At 40.9% G+C, this 22,047-nt stretch overlaps 2 long non-coding RNA genes across 5 annotated transcripts in view; both read right to left on the reverse strand.

Moving 5' to 3' along the window:
• Positions 1 to 6,736, reverse strand: part of LOC111255389 (uncharacterized) — a 13,456-nt gene extending 6,720 nt beyond the window's left edge. For 3 of the 4 annotated variants that reach the window (XR_015319090.1, XR_015319088.1, XR_002675463.2), the window contains exon 1: positions 5,920 to 6,736. This is a non-coding gene — a long non-coding RNA (uncharacterized LOC111255389). Of the gene's footprint in view, positions 1 to 538; positions 836 to 5,919 lie in introns of all 4 variants that reach the window. The other variant, XR_015319089.1, reaches the window with a different exon arrangement.
• Positions 6,737 to 7,257: 521 nt separating this feature from the next.
• Positions 7,258 to 12,353, reverse strand: LOC147758586 (uncharacterized). Its single transcript, XR_015319097.1, has 3 exons — positions 12,130 to 12,353; positions 11,746 to 11,926; positions 7,258 to 8,038 (listed from the first exon to the last, which is right to left on the reverse strand). It is a non-coding gene; the product is annotated as an uncharacterized LOC147758586 (long non-coding RNA).
• Positions 12,354 to 22,047: the final 9,694 nt, after the last annotated feature.

Here is a 22,047-nt window from a genome sequence, read left to right on the forward strand (position 1 = left end):
TATATATATATCTAACCTATCTATTAGTTAGCCTTTTATCAATACGTTTAAGCAAATGACTGCAAGGACAGCAGCGCGGAGTCGGAGGGCCGAGGGACCCAGATGAACAGACCTAGAGACAGAGGATCACTTTTAAGTATTTGCGTGCATCAAAAAGACTGAGACGGTCCCGCGTCATTTCTGTATCATCGAGTCGTTAGAAGATCATGTATTCGATCTGATTACATTCACTAACGTAGCTAATACGTTTGATAAAGTGTGCTTTCGTTAAGCTACGTGACGCACGGAAGGGGTGTTCATTAGCAGTCGGATACAGAAATCAATTTGTCGGAGTTTCGATTCGATACTTCGGTTCGTACGAGGAAAAACGAGTTGGAAAAACGGTGCTTGAGAGGGGTCGGCCGACATAGTCAAAATTGAACCGTTCTGCTGCCCGGATTTGTTAAGCGCGCAATAGCGAAAACGGATTTGGCAGCCTCGATTAAGCGAAGTGTGATATATAATGTATAGCAGCGGGTAATCAACTATGACGACTCACCTAATTGTCATCATGAGAATTGTGTACCCACCGCAGACTGATATATATAGTTGTCTGTCATCAATGCTCGAGACAACTTAGCCCTATAACAAAAGCGTATCTCATTAATTCTCTACAGAATTTAATAGGCTTCTTCAGTGAGCCTAAGTAATCTCAGGCAGTCGTTTATAAGTCTGTCGAACAGGTCCACTTCGCCCCTAAGCAGCAACTACAATAGGGTGGGAGAAGTGTCATGGGTTCCGCTGCCATGATCATGTCTATTTCCTGGGTAGACCTAACCGTCCGCATACCTGATACCTAGGATCAGAGCAAACGGATAGAATTTACTATTCATGTGTACTGTGGACATTATTACCACATGCAAGCACATTTTCAGTATACATAAATACACAAAAGACGCTAATGAGCTGGAACATTAGCTTATTACATCATCGCATGAAAACTATATAACAGGTATATAGGTAGTGTGCATGACATGGAATTTCCTATTCAATGATCTTACCGATTACGGTTGTCGTTGTTACTTACAGATACTGACGTGCATATATCAATATAATAATTATTATATCTATGATGATATTTAAAAAAAGATGATTTAACCACGACGCTAAGAATAATATCCTATATTATTCTTGTACAAAAATAAGGATGATATTTTATTAGGTTCAAAAATAACCACTTTCACTTACACTCCTGCTCCTGGTACTGCTACTACTAACACCCAGCTCACTGCTGGTCAATGATGGTGGTGGCATTAGGAAGTAATGAAAAAATTACATGGAATCATGTTTTACTTTCCTCTCCTCGTTCTTCAGTCACAATAAAACAAACGTTGATAGGCCCTGTTTACTATAATATTTGTGTGCGATAAAATATCTATCCTATATATCCTAATGCGATATTCACTATTTAGCATAACTTTATGTATATATAACATTGACGCATAGAACATGTTTCAGACAGAGCTCGAGAAAATCATACAACTCGATATTCCTCGTTTTCGTCAAATGCAAGGGTTACAAGAGGCTTGGTAGATATCATTTTGACGAGTATTTGATCGTGTAAAAAGTCTATTAGAAAAATTCTAAAAAAGAAAATCTATTCAAAAAAATTGAAAAAAAAAACCAATGAAAAAACAAGTTTCCCCTTACCTAGTTTGGGTTTGAACGTAGTAAGGAAACACATAACTTTCCTAATCATATTGAATTTTTTTGAAATTGAAAATATAACATGGAAACTTTCAACTACGATCAGATGTATATGGACAGAGTAATTTTAACTGTAAGGGATTAAAATAGCTACTATTAGTTATACTACGACTTCACGTCAACGAAAAAGAAGTGATATACATTTTCTATAAATACTAGATATTTCCAGAGTCTGCAGAATAGGGCCCGAGCTACCGATTACGATGCCGAGGCACAACAGATGAAGATAGTACGCATATGTTAAGGGACATGTTTGCTTGACCATTTTGATGATATGAACCAACAGATTTTGGGTTTATTATTCGAAGAGAGAAGACATTTAAACTTCTACTGATGAGTCCGTTCATCTAGGCCAGTGTTTATCGGCCGTAAATATCTGATACGTTTAGAAGCTTTTGAGCAATTGTATTTTAGAACTGAAAAACAAATATTCATCAATTGACTTATTATTAGTTGTCTTAATCAACGAATCGAGATCAAAAAAACAGAGCCTAATCTCTTCTACGCAAACATGTTTTCACCTTTTCAACTGACAGGCGCAATTACGCACCTCCAAAAAGCCAGATCTTTTAAGTTTTCTATTTGATAATTTTCCCTACAAGTTTTAACTCCTAACTTTTTTTTTATCATGATGAATTTAACATGATCTGAACTATACTTATCTGCGGCAATTATATCAGCCCCAACTCACATGTGTACATTTAACGACTATCAGACGATTCTAACGACGTCTGTGATTTTTTGCGGGTAGACTTAACCGGTAAGGAAGACCGAGCGGTGAAAATGGCATGTGTGCGAGAAATAGTCTTGTGTTAAAAAGATCTCCTAAGAGGCACTAGTAAGAACTGAGAAGAAATAGCATTTTTAGGCAGTTTTTCTCAAGACCAGTGGAGATTTTGAGAGATCGAAATTAAAAGCTACTCATTTTTTAGCTCTAGACGATAGACACAATGTTAGATCTTTTTTAAAAAAAATAGGGGGTTCTTATACATTTTTTGTACTAGCGTTAGAGATAGTATTGGCTCCATTTTTAAAAAATATGAATGTGTTTACATGTTACCCAAATTTCTCGAACGTCCTAACGTTGACCAAAAATTTCGAAAATGCTGATTTGATGCTGGACAATAACGTCAAGGTATAACACGCAGCGCAACGTCGGCTTAACAGCGCGGGATCACGATATAATTAACGCAAGTATGTAAAAGAGCTACTTAATTAGGGCCCGATTGTAAATTATCTCAATCAGGGTAACCGAACAGTGGAACGATTAAAGCGACGTGATTGAATTACGAAAATAACATGATTGTGTAAAAGTTGCATGATGACGGTGCAGCAGGAAGGATTGTGGGAAGTGGACAGGTCCAATGGAACAAAAAGGTTCACGGAATCCAAGCAGGTCCTAATTCGCTTTAAATTGGTTTAAGTAACAGAACAGTGCAGACATACATACAAACGCGTAGTATGCTTGCTTGAGACTGAGTGCAAGCAACAAATAAAGAAGGCCATGGGTCTCGGCGTTCATGGTCAATAACAAGCGAACATTGTATATAGTGGTACCGCACAAAATCGAATGGCGACAACCACTCAGTCCCAATGTAACGCAGTACCTAGTAAAGCTAGGTATTAGCTAGATATTTTTATGTAGTTTGTTCTATGGCGGATTAAAACGGACCGACAACCTTCTATCAGTATTAGCAGACGAAATTAAAAATGATTGTTTGCTACATTGTTGCTAACAACGAGTAACCGTTCAGTATATACATCCGAAATGTGCAGAGCGTTATTTATTGTTACGATGTGGCAAATACGCTGTTAAGTACATCAAAAAGTGTTTTAGGCTCTCTTGACGGCGCGAACATCAGACGCTCATGTTGTGACACCAAAGTTTTACGTTACGCGCCACGTTTAAACCTTAGCTACATGTTAGACACTTTTTTTTTTTTTTTTTCCAATAATAACAATTATTGTTAAATATCCTGAGAGCTGTACGATGGTTGTGCAGGATATATGTAATATAAGATTAATTTTTCTACGTAGTGCCTGTAGATGTCGTTATGAAACATACTGATGTAGCATTTTCTAATTGCTTTTAATGTAATAATAAGCATCGCGCTATATATCTCGATACGATGCGGCGGGTGATTTTTCAGCGTGCTTTTTAGCCGAACTAGTTTAGCTAGCAGTTTAGCAATAGTATATATATATATATATTAGTTTTAATTTCCTATAAGAGACCTTCAAATGAATACTTCGAGTATCTAGGTTAGGCAGTAGCAGCTAACGGAAGCGCTCACACCGATACGAAATTAGCCCCTATTGACAAAGGATTTTTGAAAGTTTCTGATGAACAACCAAGTCGAAATAACCTTATCAGAAACGTTAGATATTTACGCTATTAATCCAAATAGTTAAGCTTGCATGTAATTGTCTCAAAGTTTTTTGCTATTTTACTACAGTAGGTAAATAACAAGCAGCAGGATTTGATCTATTATTACCCCTAAATGCATTTCATTGCGTAGCCTTTAATTATTAGTTACCGGAAAGGGTCGGGGATATAAACTGATGCCACACAAATTATCCTTGAAACAATACTGCTGTACGGTGGCCCTATAGTATTCTACGGATCGAATCATTAGTGAATTTTCTCGTATTAAAACAGTTATGTAGCGTACAATACGCTGTCTCCTAAAATCAATTAGTACCATTGCCAATTGTTGGACTGCTTCACTTATTTAATTACATATTTTTTGAAAAACGTGCACACAAATATATTTGCTGCGTCTAGTTAGCAGCGGCGGCGGCTAACGAACTAACAACAAGTGAGTCGGTGAAGGCGATAGCGGGAGTGGTACACATTTACAAAAAAAGAAAAAAAGCTATAACTAGAATGGACTTTTCTCCGAATCAATTCAGGCTATGTTTTATTGCTGCTCTGTGTTGTCCTTAGCGACGAGCAGGTATCTGCGCGATTCTGCGAGAGAGACACATACATATGTAGATACAGGCTTTCGTAAGTGAACATCATCGAATTCTCCGACGACTTTGTACACGACCTTCAAAAATTTGAAGGTGGCAGCGGCGGGGCGGGGGAGGATGTAAGGCTCTTCATAGCATCGAGTATCCTGCTAGTGCTTCGTATTATATAAATATAGTATACTCTATTAACCAATAATATGGTAAGCTGCTAGAACTAGACAAAACGCATCGCGTAGACTGAGCTACATTCGACGTATGCTGCTCGGGAGAAACGAGTCGAATCAAAAGGATCACGGACACACAATAAAATCTGAGCGGGCAGCTTCATGGGAACGATGGTGACATTTGCTTGGATCTCGTACGGCCCGGAAGACTAGCTTAAGGTTAGGATCATTGATCGGTGGTGACAATTTTCAAGAGAAACGACTAAAGCACGAAAATAATCAATCTCTAGAATCCTCTGTAAAGTCAGAAGGAGAATGAAAGCGACTGTAGTAGACAGGTTGAATGAAACATCGCAGAAATACACACATCAATACCCGAACCAAACAACTTTAAAGCTGAGTAGTGCCGATTACGATGCCCAAATACGAATGGTAACTACAAATAGAAATAACACATGTGGACTACGGCGAATTGCATACGAAGTACCGACCTCGGAAGAATAGTTAAAGCAATGTCCTCCGTACGCACTTGACACAAATCGACAGTCTGAGAATCAGGTACGTCATCAAGTCTATTGACAGCAAGCACCGGTATGATCGAGCCAATTCAGACAACGTCTTGCTCGATACGAAGATACATACAGAGGCCATATATATATTATATATATATAGACGGAGCGAAAGTAACGTATAGGCCTGCGGATGATGTAAAGCGATTCTGCCTGTCTTTAGATGGTTAGCATTGCTGCGGTCGAAGGGACGAAGTGCAGCCGTTGGTCCCTTACCGTGACTCTGATGTCAAATAAAATATATCTAATTGGAATTATAAAAAAAAAAAATAGCAGAACGTTTTCGCTTCCGTCATGCGTACGCCCATCGGGCGGCTTCACAAGAACGGCACAAAGCGAATTCAATAACTTGAATGAAGAGGTGAACTTCAACACGGATGGAAGAAACATTACAATGTAATTAAGATTAATTCTGTACGATTTGGCTTAAGAATTGCTACGGTACTTAGTAATAACGCACTTACCAACAGCGCGAGCTGAACGCTGTGAGACATTTGCGTGAGACGTAATACGTGCAAATAAAATACTATAGCAGCGACACTAATCTGCCTGTCACCAAAGTAGAAGGAAAAAGCACTTTTGATAATGGATAAAAACAACAGAATATACCGGCTATGATGGTACCACAGGAAACGGCGTGGTGGCACGATCCTTACCTGTCGATGCCTATCGTCGATGTTTACCAATGTACCGTGATGACGACAACGGCGGCGGCGGCGGCAGTTACTATATGTCTAATCAATCAATGTTGACGTTGTTTACAGGGCGGGCCCGTAACCAGCTGATTAGACGCACACACAGACAAATCACCCAAACTTATACAGGCCCGTCCGCGTTGACTCCTTTCTTTCCGACGTCTAATTGTTAAGACATACTCTAACGTAATAGACAACAACAACAACTACTCAACGTATTGTGCAGGTCTATGATCATATATGACTAGCTGTACACGAGTACAGCTGTGTAGAGTACACGACGCCTCGGATGGGTGTTTCGTTTGCACACACGGTGCGTCATGACAACGTTGTGCTTCCTGAAGGGACAGTTGCTGTATCAATATGGTGACGAGCGAACACATAGGACAGCTGAAAATGATGGAAAATTTTAGGCATGTAGAATAAGCTATACGGAAATATCGATTTTCACTGCGCCGATAGAGATGGCATGAGAAGGAAATGCGTTTAAGACGAAAAGACAACAAGCACGAAGTACGTCGATAGCGGCAAAGTCTAACGAATCAGCTACAATTTTAATACTAACATAGTGGAAAAAGAAGGTCGTAGCAAGTATATGGAGCTGCAGCCGATTATAAGGTTAACGACTGAATACACGAGTGCTCCTAAAAGGGAATTCTAATTATATTATATTAGGAAATAAAGATAGAACGATATCAAGCGAACGAAAGCGAGGTCGTACTCGGTAGCTCGGTCGTGTGCTAGAAAGCCAGCTGGAGAATCTCGGTCTGCTGGTCGTATTCTAGATGGATTTATCAGCTGGTTTACGGATTAGTCATATATTACCGTTACTGATTATGATACTAACAATATTATATATCGCAGTACGAAATCAAATGGTAGTTGCAAGCGGAGATGACCATTAGCTCGACTAGTAGTGTTAATAATTGGTACGGTAACCTCAGCAGTTTTCACGGGTAACATCGACAGTAACAGAATTAGGCCAGACTGAAAATAGCGACGATAATTAAAAGAAGAAACAGGTAAAAAAAAAGGCTTTTCTAATTATGATCACTAGGACAAACATTATTACTGTTATTATTGTTATCGTCAGCAATATTATGACGAACAAGAAAGTGACTGAGAAAGTAATATACAACAAAGATGCCGGCAAAATGAAACGATACGGTCACTGTTATCAATACCACAGATTGGCATTAATTATTATAATTAATATTATTACTACCACCACTGCTACATCGTAATGACAAGACAAGGAAAAAATGATAGATAACTAAGGGCCTAATCAAACCTTGTTGTTTTCTATGAAGGTACTATTAATAGAATAACAATAATTACTGTTATTATTCAACGATATTGAAATAAACGAGTGGTTCATTTCACAGAAAGAGAATGTGTCTGATGCTCTTTTTAATAGAACAGCTATTTATTATGCGGCCGTCACAGAATCAGGCTCATCCATCAGCCTAAAGACGACCTCGTACGTCGTCCTTAGGTTGCGATAGAGATTTGTCCTTGCGAGCCTGATTGGATGAGTGGCCAATAAGACTGGAGTGAATCCTGCACTATGCACATCAGGACGTATATAGAACTATAATATAATTTAACTCCTTTATTACACTCAAAGTTAGTTTGATGAATTATGTTTCCCGTATCGCTCAAGCGGTTCGTGTTCGTTGCGAAAACGAATTTTCGTATCGCGGCACTTGAACTAATCATCTTAATCTTAAAATCAGATATCAAACTATGCGAGCGTCTAGCGACAGGTTCGTAGGTAGACATGTATTAGGATAGTGCAAAACTTATTTCAAGTTAGAGGTTCTTCCAACGTGCACAACCTTCTGGATGGAGCACTTCCACATAATTTACTAGTAAACCACCACGCGACCTGGAAGAGACAACGATTAGCTATTAAGGCCAGGTTAAGGTCGAAATCAAGATCATATAAAATACAAAAAATCATTTTAACCATTTGCTTGTTGCCAGCATATTAACGAGGCCATTTACGTTGGACAAAAGAAGCAGCAGCAGCTGCTGCTGCTGCTGCTGCTGCGATGAAAAATAGGAATTGTTAGAAATTTGAATCGTAGAATCTGCGAGAGCTAGTTTAGGTATCGTTGTAACTTCCAAGCTAGATCCAGCAAGATACAGTTGGTTTTTATGGTACTGCGATAGCATTGACATCCACTTTGGGTATCCTTTATAAGTAACTTAAATGCAGTTGGAAAGGTCACAATCGGATGTTCTCTATTCGTTGTAATACAGTTTCGATGGAATCATTGATAGAATAATAACAACTTGCCGTTCAACCAGGACTCTGTTTTACGTAAAGTTCAATAGGATTACTATTTTTAGCTACGATTACGCTTTGATTTCGGCCTCTAAGAAATCCTTTGTTGTGACCCTTGATTAGAGATAGCCACTAATAGGATAGTATTATACGATTTCGTGTAGAACCTATTCATAGGCTAGTTTAATTTCTTTCTAGAAAAATGCGTCTCGTGGACAAAAAGGCTGCTAGGTTTTATAGCATGTGCTGACGTATATTGTCCTACATATGACCTATATATAGAGAAGACCTACGCGAAGTGCAACATAAATATTGATGATCAATACGCTATCATCAGCTCTAGCGAAGTATTTGTTATTTGCATGTCTTTCCGTTGCTTCACTTTTTGGCAAGGGTAACTTACTAGCAATTGCCATGATAACCTTCAGGTGAGCTCGGTTCCATGGGTTTCTGAATAATGCTATTATATTATCACAATACCGGGCGTGCCCGTTTGACAAACAGTCGTTAAACGAACCAGCGATCCATAATAACATTTCATCCTTGTTCAATAGGCGTAAAAAATGGGTTCGACGAAGATGCCGCGTTAATATTGAACGGTGGCTACCTGAGCCGTCTTTAGCAAACGTAGGAAAAGTATTTGAACTTTCTAGATTTTAGGACAACTAGGACGCTAGGAATTACTTCGATGAGGTAGTTTTGGTGAGGTTTATTTGTTAACGGCATTGTTAACAGGTAGCTCTTCTGAATATGTAGACCATCGTTGTTTGAGGATTCCATCAAGTTTCTCACACGTTGCTTTTGAGCGGTGCCGTACGGAAGAGCTACGTCATCACAATACTATAAAAACGAACAGTTTAATGTAGCACTTGTCTTAGTAAACAACCGACAAATAACAAATATTCATTGCATTGAAGCATATTTTTACCTTGTTTTAACCATATAAATATGGGCGGGTGACAAAAGATGTTGCATTGCCCTCCTCGTGGCTAGTTAAGTAAGTTCCGTTGTTCGACTACTCCGCCTCACCTATCTGCGAGATCTTACAATGCCAATGAATCCACTGCAAAACGAGTCAGCCGTAGACATGTTAGGACACGTTGAATGCCCGATAGGATTGAAAGCAGCGGTAATCGCAGCTTCTTAGTGATACCAGCACACAGTTTCGCTTATGCAGCTACGCAGGCACCAACCTGCGCCTACCATATGGTCGTGGGCGCAGACGCTGTCGGTGCTGCTTCTTACGCCGTGCTTGTGCAGCTGTCTGCCGTCGATGATCTACCCTGTCTATGTAACATATACAAATCTACATCCGCCCCTTTTTCTTAACCTGCCTAACACCTACGTGCAGAAAACCAGCGTGAGGATGAAAGCGTGGTCACTCTATTGACCGTACCAATTTACTCAATTACGCGCCATAGGCGCGTAAATATAGCGGTGCTAGTCAAATCGGCCTACCTTGTTCCATCAACATCACCACTCGTTTTAACCATTGCACCGCGCAATGTATTCGCTACGACTACACTATAGCATAGGTCTTTTGTGTATGCGGTTAAAATTCAAAGTTTTCGGGGTAGCCATATGATTCAACTATCAGCTATCATGGTAGACAAAAGAATACGTTTCAAATATTCATCGATTGAAATCGAGGAAATAACGACAGACTACGTATCGTAGGCAGTGGTTACCTTTTGAGTCTAGCTGCTGTTACAAACCCATGTCTTAAGAACGGACGACTATACAGCTTAACAAACGAGAACCCTCTTCAACTATCTCTGCACTGAACATCCCGATGACAAATACGGTGACAACTGTGGTCTACCAGCTCATTTGAGCGCGCTGTATGTGCTATGCCTATCTTATAGTCTACACTCTGAGGTACGCGTTACTATATTATCGTAATTCTCTGAGGGGGTTTTATACTTAATTTTACCCACGTACGCTCTTAGCAGTTAAACATAGCTAACTCATCTTTTTAATTAATGCGATATCATAAAGCATACTTCGTCGAGTGTATTTGTTTTAGTGTATCTCTACCACACAGATTTTGGGGTAGCATCGTACGCGTAATTCACAACCTTCTAACGTGCGTCCACTAACAAACATCGACTAGCTCTTCATAGCTGGCTCGTCAGAATCACAGGCTCGACGATACGTCAACTTCGCAATGGCGAATAGGTATGTTTTATAACACGCGCATCTTTGAGCACCAAAACTAATATGCCGTACCTTAATGCCTGTGAATTAGATATCACTAACGTGTAATAAACAAAACTCATGAAACCTCTCAGGCGAAAAATTATCCTAAAACTCGCAGGAAGCGATTAGAGGAAGCGGAGGTGGGAAACCACGGTTGTATTTTATTTGGGTTTCTTTGCCAAATAACAGCGTTGTAGGCTTGCGTTAACGCTGGAACGCTGGCTGTTGGCGGTGATGGTTACGTACCCGCTTTCTATCAGCGAATAACGAAGCATCATAAAACAGACCTAAACTCGATTTCATAATTATCCACGCCTATTATTCACTAAAACCTTATTTCTGTATGAACATTTCATCGGCCTTAAAGTGGAGTCGATCGGCGGTGCGCACTCGAAACGTGCTAAAGGGCTTGGCATCAATCATCATCCATGTCAGAAGATTCTTGATGACGTCCACGACCAAGGCTGGCCGACATGAAGGGCGGACGTGCCGCTAAACTGATTCCTTTCACTGATCAAGGTTTCTACTTTATCGATTATTATTATTACTATGGCACACACATCTGCGATGGCTTCGTTCATTTGGGATCTAGCCTGTGTTTCGACCGTCTTGCTCTGTCCCTCTTTCTCTCTCGTGTGAGCCACGAGTCGACCTGAGCTGATCAGGCCACCACCTTTGACCTAACAGCACCTCCACCCAGCGGCCGCTGCTAACATCAAACTATATTAAGCAATAAAGAAGGAACACGGGACCGTGTGCAGCAGTACAGCCGAATCAGAGAACACCTTCTGTTAACGTAACGCAACTTCCCATTTCCGTCTTATGACAGTAATAATAATAATCTGGTTTCCTTAACGCAGCACATTCAGTAAAGAGACAGAGAGGCGAAACTGTAGCTGGTCTCCCGCGAACCTATTGCTGGCGTAGTTTTGCCATACGATTATTGGCGTTGCCACATCAGACCCATCTGTATATCTTCTGCACTGCTATTATGGACAGTCAATGGAAATCGGATTTCAGCTTGCTGCATGCATTTTATGAAACGTTCATCGTTCGGGACGCTCATGTCAGCTGGATCAATTAGAGAGCTGTTAAACTATACAAACCTGAACGTGATTAGTGTCCCATGCTAGCTTCGAGGTGGTCTTCGCTTGATAGAATCGATGAGCCTCTTTGTTGAAAACGTTTCGGAAACAGACGTGCTGACCCTGTTCCTGACCTCGTACGTAAGAAAAAGAAATACGTAAATCGCGTCGATTCTCACGGCCGATGGCTTAACTCTGTTCCCTGATTGGATCAAACAGAAACCCATTGTCAGGCATTTGGATCAAACAGATCGAAAAGATTGTACAAAATGCAGTTACTGTTGACACTTTCTAAATCTTAAGTAACTGCAATGTAACTTGCTATCCTGTAAAGCATTTGTTGCCTAACTAACATATATATATATATATATATATTCTATTTAGGTTATGCATATTGTCCTTGACCTTCAATAGCAATACTCCGCTCAAGGTTGTCGAATATTTTATAGAAGAAGCGACGATGTTATCTATTAGATATATATTTGTCCATACGGTACGCATATTAACTCAGACTCGTCTGTTGTAGCGAAACGAAACGTTACTTTTTCATTTTCTCTTGATTTTGGAAAGAAAATCTATGTACTTCTCAATTATATATATATATATCTAATATATATATATATGTAATAGGTTGTGTCAATAATATAGTTATTGTCATAATTCATAAATTATCGCGATTGAATTAGTAAAAAAAACGGGAAACTGGCCCGAAATTAATCAGTGAACATATCATTATGCTCAGATGTCGTTAATTTCCGTAAAAACGACGACAAACGCACTCTCCGTATAGATCGATATATAGTAGATGCTACTGTGCTCATTAAACCTTGACGTCTATATAAACACATCTATGTCTTGATACGTCGATAGGAGTCTGTACTTGCTTTGAGTGTCAATTTTGGCATCGTTTGACTTTTGCTATAGCCCTGCACACTATTCTACCTCTTTCACGAGACTCATTTTTTAATTCAAAAATATCTTTCAATATCAATATTTCAAACTAACGACTCATCGTAGCAAATTCCTCATCAAACGATGGGTTCATTTGATTTACATATTTCAATTTTCCATCCTTTATTGCAGTTCACCTGCTAAAAGTCCGAGTGACCAAAAAGTAACACTGCCTCAAAAACAAATAACAGAGATCCCCGTATGTCGTACCGTTTCAAAAAAGCGTCATCTTAAAATTTAAACTCTACGTTTTTTTGCACTGTAGAAAATCAACCAAGAATCTGTATAATATCACCGCTCAGAGGTTTCGTCGAAGCCTATTACATCGCAGCGTCAAACGGTTCTGTTGCAGCCGATGAATGAGCCAACCTAGAATAACCCGAGTTGCTGTTAGTACACATGAAAAACCTGGGAATAACCCCGCAAATATTATAAGAGTTGCAATGCTTTAAAACTATTGGTGCTTTATAAAATAAGAAAGCATTATTTCTTCAGAATGTATACTTTAACAGCACTACTTTCTGAATTCTAATGGAATCAGGGAATTTTGTCAGCGATGAAAATCCATTAAGCCTTCCCCTGTGTAGTCCTGTTGATAAAAATGATGAAAGTAAGACGGTTACATAGTCCTTTTCGTGCCCGGCTTAATAGGCTAGAAATCTCCAGGTCGACGGTTGCAATAATCTATAAGAAGAAGCCGCTTGGGTCGGTTACCTAAATTTACAGATATGCAGGCTAGCTAGCTTTCCTATTGTCATTAGATATCTTTCTTTGCCTTTACTAATACAGAAGCCGATAGTAAGTTCATGCACGCCGGTAACTCGATGTGCTTTGTGACATGTTACAAGTGGCAAGTTCTTCCATTAGAGGAATTAGCAGTCTCTGATTGGATCGTCGCGAGGCCGACAGGGGAAGAGGAGAACCCAATAAAGGGGTCATTAATGAGTTTTTCGGTCTCGAATTCGAGCAACTCTGAAGACGTTGTCTCAGTCCACGGCCGCAATGGCAATTCGTGTGATCGTCATCAGGAGTAGGATTTACATTGCGTCGCAATCAACATACAGCAAGCACAGCTCACAGTGGAGTGGTAGCAGCTATGGCAGCACTGCTAAGGTAACAGTCATCCTAATATTTTCTCGGGCAGGTGATATAGGTTCTTATGTTGGGACCCCATCGCCACCTACTTTTCACATATATACCATATGAAATTCGGGAAGTCGACAATGAATTAAATAGATGGAACAACGTCAATATTTACGTCATTATACGAAACAACGTCAATATACGAAATGGTACCCGATACTCCGATAATGTCTACGGCGCAAAGTAATTTCTTGAAAACGAGCTGTGGAACCAGGGCACGCAAAAACAGGGTAACCGATATAACAAGGTAACGAATATAGGAATGTTCTGATGGAACTGCTGAATACTCCTAGCGCCGTTCCTGCTCGATACTACTTCGATGCTTCTCTAGCATTACTTGAGTGGATTCTCAAGGATCTAGTTGGACGCATTTTCCCATTTGAAACAGACTCCACAGAAGATCTCGTTATAATGAAGGCAAACCTGCGAGTGTTTGGGGGCGCTTTGCTCAGTCCAATGGATACAAGTGGATGCGCCATTGCTCCTGGGCAAAATCACGTGCATAAGCGGCGTTTGTGCAAGGCATGAAACATCCGCTTTCACTTAGCTTCTATCCACGAAGAATGCGAACGAACTAGAATAATTGAACGCTGAACTGAGCTACTGAAGGCCCTTACTGCTTGAACCTATACTGCGCAACAACCTACCGGCATATGTATCCTTTGCCCATCGGTTCCCGCAAACGCAACCGCAAAAGCGTCAGGCAAACAAAATGGGAAGTTGGTTAGCGCAGCAAGACTGCCGCTCGCGAGCTGGATGCCTAACTGACCTTATTACGTAACGGATAGAAAGCAGAGAGGATCCGTCTTCTTCTCGTTGACGTCAACGCCTCGTCGTCTCACCCCGACCTCAACATCTAATCCGTCGACTCTACAAGCCACCTCTACTGCGTACTAGTCAGACGGAACAAGCTGGCTAAGGCGAATGGGCATCTGCATGACTATAAGGTAAAATAGAACAAGAGTGAAAAGGACGGAGCCGTTGAAAGCGAAGGTGTGAACTAATTAATTTGGGTCGAGATCTCTGTTTGATAACACGAGCAGCAGTCGTTGACGCCCTCTACAAGAAGACAAAGAAGCACCATTGGAAAAGAAATATGTGCCGTCAACACACGGACGACATAGAAAAGAACATTTTAAAATACCGTGCACGCTAACGCCTCCGGGTCAATAACATCGACGATTAAAGCGAGTTCGGGAGAGTGGAAGCAAAAGAACCGAGTAATTACGCAACAAACTGAGGCTATTATCATTGTGCTTTCCACAATGACCAGTTCAGGGAAATATCTTATGCTCGTCAATGTGATGATACGCAGAGATACGGTTGAAAGAAGCTGATGACAATCTATAGTGTAGAATATAATTATTGTACGCCGGTGTATCTAGGCTAGTATACATTTGTTCTAAATGCCAGATTCTTTCTTTCTTTTGAGACGAACCTGTTTAGAGAGAGCTATTTCAAATTAAATTGCCTATGCAGAAATTTATCGGTATCAGGACTACCTTGGAAAAGTCAAGCAAGTGGTCTATGTGCTACTTAAACGTAATAGTAATATAATGCTTTTTGTTTGAGTCCTTGCTGGTTTTGTGCACTTTATTGCCTGCCTGATGCTTCTATCGGTATACTTTAAGCTCGAAATTTAGAATGATTATAAACCTGTTCCGTAATCTAATGTTTGATGCATCTATGTACGAGGAACATACAGCCTGCAAAGATCAAATAGATCTATTGCATAATCTAACACTTTATCGTTACATTGTGGCGCACTACCAAATAACGAAGAAGATCGCTCCCGTGGAGCACCTTTGAGTGATCTCATTGAAACGATCAAAGGCGAACAACAATTTCTGCTCGGCCTCTAATCAGAACCTGCTTCTTCCGGTCCCGCCTTTGGTATCTGCTTGTTTGGAGAGCCGTCGTTCGTCAGCCGATCTGAGCAGTTTATCGGAGTATCGCTCCCACGTCTATTCAACTATGAAGATATGACACCGACGCATTGTTTCAAAATCTTGTCGGCACACCGCCTCGAAACCATATTGCCGGTCGATCCGTGCCGGCGGATACGATTCCCTTTCACATCAAGTGAAACCCATGCATCCATCCATCCATCCATGCCAGCAGAAGTCATACATGAGCGAGCTGGCTGGAGCTCTTCCTTTGGGTTCTGACATGTAGCCGATAATGACCATTGACCAAGCGAAATCAGTAAATCCACAGTGCCTGCGAAAATTTTGTGCTTAACCAATTACGCGCAATGCAACAATCGTATTCTGCTACGCTGTTACGGTATTAACTGGCACCTTTCAGAGTCCCGACATTGGCAGTGTCGATGGAAGCACCGTAGGACCTTGACTCTGATCTGCGTAAAGCTTGTCTTTAATTCTCGTTCGTAGTTCAGAGCACTGTACTATGAAATGTCACTTGTGTCGACATAGAGGCACTCATCCGCGGCTTTCTGACTGTTCCCATCTTTGAACGGTGCGCTAATGTTTGGATGCAACGTTACTGTTGTCAGACGAATTGGTTTCATCGGTATATATATCAAGTGTTGCATATCTTTTCTGAGACTAACTAGAGAGTCCTCATTTGTTTGCGTAAATTAGTTGTAGATAAAGGTATTGACGACTCGCATAAACGAAAGTGTGGTCCATGCATCTTAATAGTGACTGCGATGTAGTGCCGAACCATTCATTGTCAAGCATTAGGCCCGGAACGATCCGCATTGCAAGGGGTTTCGTACTCTAATTGATTTTCACCTGATCGTACTGTTGCATATCGTCACATTTAGCCGCTTGTCCAAGTTTGGCGCTTGCCTCTTCTTTCCTAACGAGGCGCAGTGCGGTTTGTCAGAGGCACTCAATATAAATGGTGATACCTCTAAATGGTATAATCCATTACGGCGTAGAAGTTAGTTCAGGATAAGTTTTCTGTGGATATTTGAGTAAAATTCTACTAGACACTCATGGTAGCTTTGTACCAAGTCCTAATACAGGGCTACCAGGAAACGAAAAAACTTTCGAAACTTGGTCCGCGCTAATATGCTGCTACCGCACACAGCGCCACGTCTACTTTGCGTATTCAATCCAAGTTCGAAGATCAACGTGTCGATATCCAGCGTCGTATCTTATTGGCTCTATAACAACGAACACGATTTAGCCTCGAGTCGTAACGAGTCGTTCGAGGTGACAATGTTGCTTGCTTAAGCAAGTATCCATTGTACTCAATTTGGGATCTATTTTATTAAACGAACCCGAAGAGAAGTACTATACTAAATGAATCCAATGATATATTCAACACGTGAAAACAGAATTGATCGTGCTTCCCAAACCGAACGATTTGGGAAGGTTATAGGTTACGAAGTGGCTATAGAAGGACAGTTCTTCTTCAACAGGCAACTATGTCCCGGATGTGCAGTACGTTCCGGAAATCCGACCGCGTGGTGGTGATCATGCTGAAGGGTCCTGAAATCATGTTGACTAGTGATAATTTACATTCGCACGCAACTGCTCACCCACATAGTTATCAACGCCACGTGGAACCCTCACTTCATACTAATTAATGCCTCTTCAGATTGATTCGTTTGCATAACGGTGAAACGGAGAAAACCATGGGTGGCATATTTGTTTTTTATTTTTTGAAGGTAATCAATTCACAATATCAAGATGGAAGGTAGTTTTTCAATTTGGTGTTGTTTCAACTCTGGGTAGGAAAACTAAGAATGCCCCTATGAGCACGTCCTTCAAGAATATAGCACTTCATATACGCTGTTGATGCAGGAGCGGCAAACATTATTATTATTATAAGTCTGATTTACTGAGTAAACAAGAATAAAAGCGCAATGTAAAGGAAAGCGTCGAATATACTCAACGTACTGCAAACGTGTGCACTCGTAAGTGAACTTATATACACTTAATAATGTCTACTGAAATTTACACGCATAAAACTTCTACTTAATCAATAAGTCTTTTCCGTTAAGCAGAAGGCTGTATACGTGGATTGTATGCTAGACCTATATAGCTATCTACGAAGCGGGCTTTGTCCTACGCGTACATAGACTATGAACAAAAAGTACAGTCGTGCCATTCTATCATAGTACATACGAAAAAAGTTATGTGGGCTGATGCAGTAGCTTGAAGAGCTTTTGTTGCTTGGTTACAGCATCCCCGGGAAATTTCACCTGCCAGGCCGCGAACTGCCCCTTGTTTAGGCCACTGTAGCTTTTCATTTCTCGCTGAAAGGTCGGCACATCTGCCTTTACGCCGCTGCTGCTGCAACAGGCGCTTCCACGTGACCACTGATGCGACGATCATCTGATGAGGCAGTACATCAAGAAAGGCGTCTCTCGTGTCCCAGCAATTCTGATCTGACTGACTATATCAGCATACCGCTTTCGTCGTTGGCTACAGGCCACAGGCAGACTGGCAGGACGAAGTGGGATGATATAGGGTGACACGTATATTTCTGTGACAGTGCGAATAAAGCACCAGGACGAGCGGAGTGCTTTAGGGTCGGTGACGTTGTCAGACATCCGCGTCAGACGAGCACGTGCCAACGCTCGGCGTCGTCCACCGATTCGTCGTTTCGTGCACCGGTACATTTATTCTCGACAGACATGGCAAATAGTTGAATCTACCTAACAGACAGCGTAGGACACCGGCATACAGAAGTACTTTAAGTAGATACGTATAGCTGTTGTTAATTGAAGGCCTCCTGCAAACGGGAGAAACTCCCAGTCGTGACTGAGGGCACCGGTAGCCTCTGTGCAATAGTATTGGTTAGTGAGGTTCAAAGCTTTAAAGTATTAAAGTGAGTGTGCTTCTAAAGCAACGAATTGCTACGAAATTCCAGACATTACTGTAATAGATCATAAATCTAAGTAGTTATATAGCTGTGGGTAAAATAAAGCATTAAAATAAAGATTGTTCTTGAGCGAGAATATAGATAATAGCTTGTTCATCTATTAAAGAAGATATATTGAAACGTTTCGGTGCCTTTCGATTTGTAACGCTACCAGAGTTCGTATCGTCATCGTAAAATTGTGAACGGATGGCTGAAAAAATTATTAGCAGATGAAGTCTATTTGACTTGACCGCATTGTTTACTGTGGATAGCCTTCCGGGGTTGAGTACCGTTCGCACAATTGCTTTTTGCATTAGAAACTTTTGTATGTATCCCTTCACCCGTAGTAGAATCAGCGCCCCGCGTCCAGTCATTCAACAAAGCGAAATGTGCTATTAGTTTCCTTAGTTTTTTTTTGCCTGCAGCCACATGAGACTATCAGGCACAACAAATTCCCTAGCTCGTCGCTAACGGCGCTGCTTTCACTGTTACTATAGCGAATGTTGACCGTTAGTGGACGCATTTGCATTGTGTCTGTGGCTGCCACACCCGCTTTATCATCGTGCGCCTTTTCTTAGGGCCTATCGGCAGCGAGACATCACAGCTCCAACCGAAAAGGACTGGGCCTGGTTACAGGCTCATCAGTTGAATTCCACACACACAGTAGATCCACCGGCATAGCGGCGATTGTACCGTCGCTTTAGCTCGCCCATAGTAGGGGTTCGTAAATCTGTCTGTTGCATCATTGAGCCTCCACCGTCGGCTTTTAAGTACAGGCAGCAGTGATAGACACGCGGAGCAGATGTAAGCAGCATCGAAAAAGGGTAGGATCGGAATCATTTGTGTATCTCATATCGACAATAAACGCCTCAGATTAACACTATGTATATTACATCAGTACGTACGAACTACCGTAGAGAATGGATGCTAAATGTAAAAATATCCAGTGATGTAAACTGAAATTAGGTACGTACCAATAAAACACCGAAGAGTGTCGTCTGTGCTCAGTTGAAACCCACTAGCACGCTGGAGTTATCGCAACAAAGACGAAAAACCACACACAACCCTATCCGATTTCTGTTCGTTTGATCTATTTGCAATATAACTTAAAATGATACAGCATCATAAATGTGATGGCCGGACTAGTTCCGTCGAGAAGTAAGTACCTTCGGTGGATTTGCAACTTATTAGATAGATAAGTTCCCAGAATGAAAAAATATTCTTGAAATTGCCAATAAACTCATGCCATAAAACGATAAAAATATGCCATGAATGTTTTCGATTTTTTAGATAAATTGCTTAAGTCGCATGATATGCAACACCAGAATATTCGAAGTTTATGAATTTTTTTCTGTTCAATAAAAACGCTTTTTAAAAAAATGTGCAGATGCCACCGACTTCACTATGCCACCCGTTACTACTGCATAAATTGGGAGATTATTATTATACAGCGTTGTATTAATATAAGATTAGGTAAATATATCAGAAACTTTACAATGCGCCCGCATATGTACGGATACTTTGTACATAGCATCACAGAATGCGGTTCCAAGGGGTAACACCAGCGGCATTTTAGCCATTACATCGAATTCACGCATCGAAGTTATTTTCATTTAGTGGATCATTGAGAGGTAGTATCCAAGGGCGATTAGAGCCGAGTCTACGGAGGATAAAGCATGAGATACTGGCGTGTGGGGATTTTTGCTAAAAACAAAGAAAAAGTTGTACTACTTAGATCATCTCACATTAGCAGTGACTGACTGCGTGCAGCACACGCGCTAATGGGCTATGTAGGCTGTTTGGGCTCAAACGCTATTGAGCTACGTTAGTTTATTGTTCTGCTTCGTAAATACGGGTATAAAATGTGTGCGCATTGTGTCTTCCTCTAAGAAGTAGATATCGATTTCGAGTAACGATTTCTGATTCAGCAGGGTAGCTTCACTGCAGAATAACTTTGGGAAAGTATCTTAGTAAGTAGTACTCTTCTTTTATATATATATATATATAGCGAATAAAGCCACTTATATTAAGCATCTTTATTTTTTTTTCTAGATAAAAAATAATGCACTATGCGCTATTCGTATCTGTGAAAAGCTGCTTGCAGTTGGGCAAAGCACGTCTATGCGTTCCGTGGCATCGGCAGAAAGGAGGACGCGTGCATTTGCATTATTGAGAAATATATAGATGCAGAAAGCCGCAGTAGCATGAAAAAAACGGGTGGGATCCTATGGGTAAAGAGACGCTGGTTGACGGCGTGCGCTGCAGTTATCGCTGCCCATATCATCAAACAAAGTAAAAGGTCGAAAAGTGATGATCCTGTATTTTTTTCCCACTAATCTAGTCTTTTTCCTTGTTTTTGCACATTAACCGATCACTATCTAAATGTCTTGGAAATGTTCGTATAGACGTATAATATATACATATGAAATATCAGCCAAAATATTATCCTTTAACCTTCAGCTGTGTTTACCGGTACCCAGTCCTTTTGCTTTGTGCTGCCGTTATTTGCTCGTGCACAGATATAGAGAACGAATACACAATTTGAACTTGTAGCTTTTTTTTTGTTAAAAGCTTCCGAACTCATTGTTCATCCGCATCATGACTCAGTGGTGGGGCCGGTGTCATTATCGTTGTTGTCAGAGCGTGTCAACAGCGAAGTGTTTACGTGCCTGGACCTTTTTCAAGCCCACCTTAAAACTCTGTAAAATGCGCTTGCTATGCCTTTAGCACTCCTAGAGTCTGAAAGGGATGGTGCTTGTTCCTGCGTCGCTAGTATCAATAATACTGCAACAAATGCACACGTAGCTGCCGCAGAGTAGCAACATTGACCTTCCATGAAGCAAAAGCAACAGGAGCGGTTTTCTGTTTTGCTTCACGGCAGTACCTCACTGCGAAATCTTTTGGCTTCATCGAGTCCGGCGCACTAGCTACCGATATGTTCTGGTGTGCCGAATTTGACCTTCGAGTCTTTTCACTCCTGCCGAGTAAGTTCTCCTTATCGTTCCGGGAAGGCGGGAACAAGACTACCTTTCAAGAAACTCCTACAGGAAAAAAAACGACACATCTCTATTCGGCTGTTTGAAGTGAACGCTCAATTACTTAAACTTTCACTGTTATCGGTTGATTCGACTCCTTATAGTTCTTGCCTGAGTTAGTCTGCTATGGTCTTATGCGTCTTATTAGCTCCCCTCCTACTTTCCTTTTAGAACGCGCCAGTTTTATCCCGTGAGCATTTTTGTTCTTCTAAAAACTTGTCAGGCCCGTCTCTCTAAGCGCCTCTAAATTAAAATGCCATCCTGTGGAGCCATCAGAAACAGATGCGTCTGAGAAAAGTTCAAAAGAGATTTGACGCAATAGGTGCAACCTGATCGTGATGTTTACTCGACAGAG

The sequence above is a fragment of the Varroa destructor genome, unplaced genomic scaffold, assembly GCF_002443255.2.
Source record: "Varroa destructor unplaced genomic scaffold, Vdes_3.0 BEIS01000001.1, whole genome shotgun sequence".
Lineage (NCBI taxonomy): Eukaryota > Metazoa > Arthropoda > Arachnida > Mesostigmata > Varroidae > Varroa > Varroa destructor.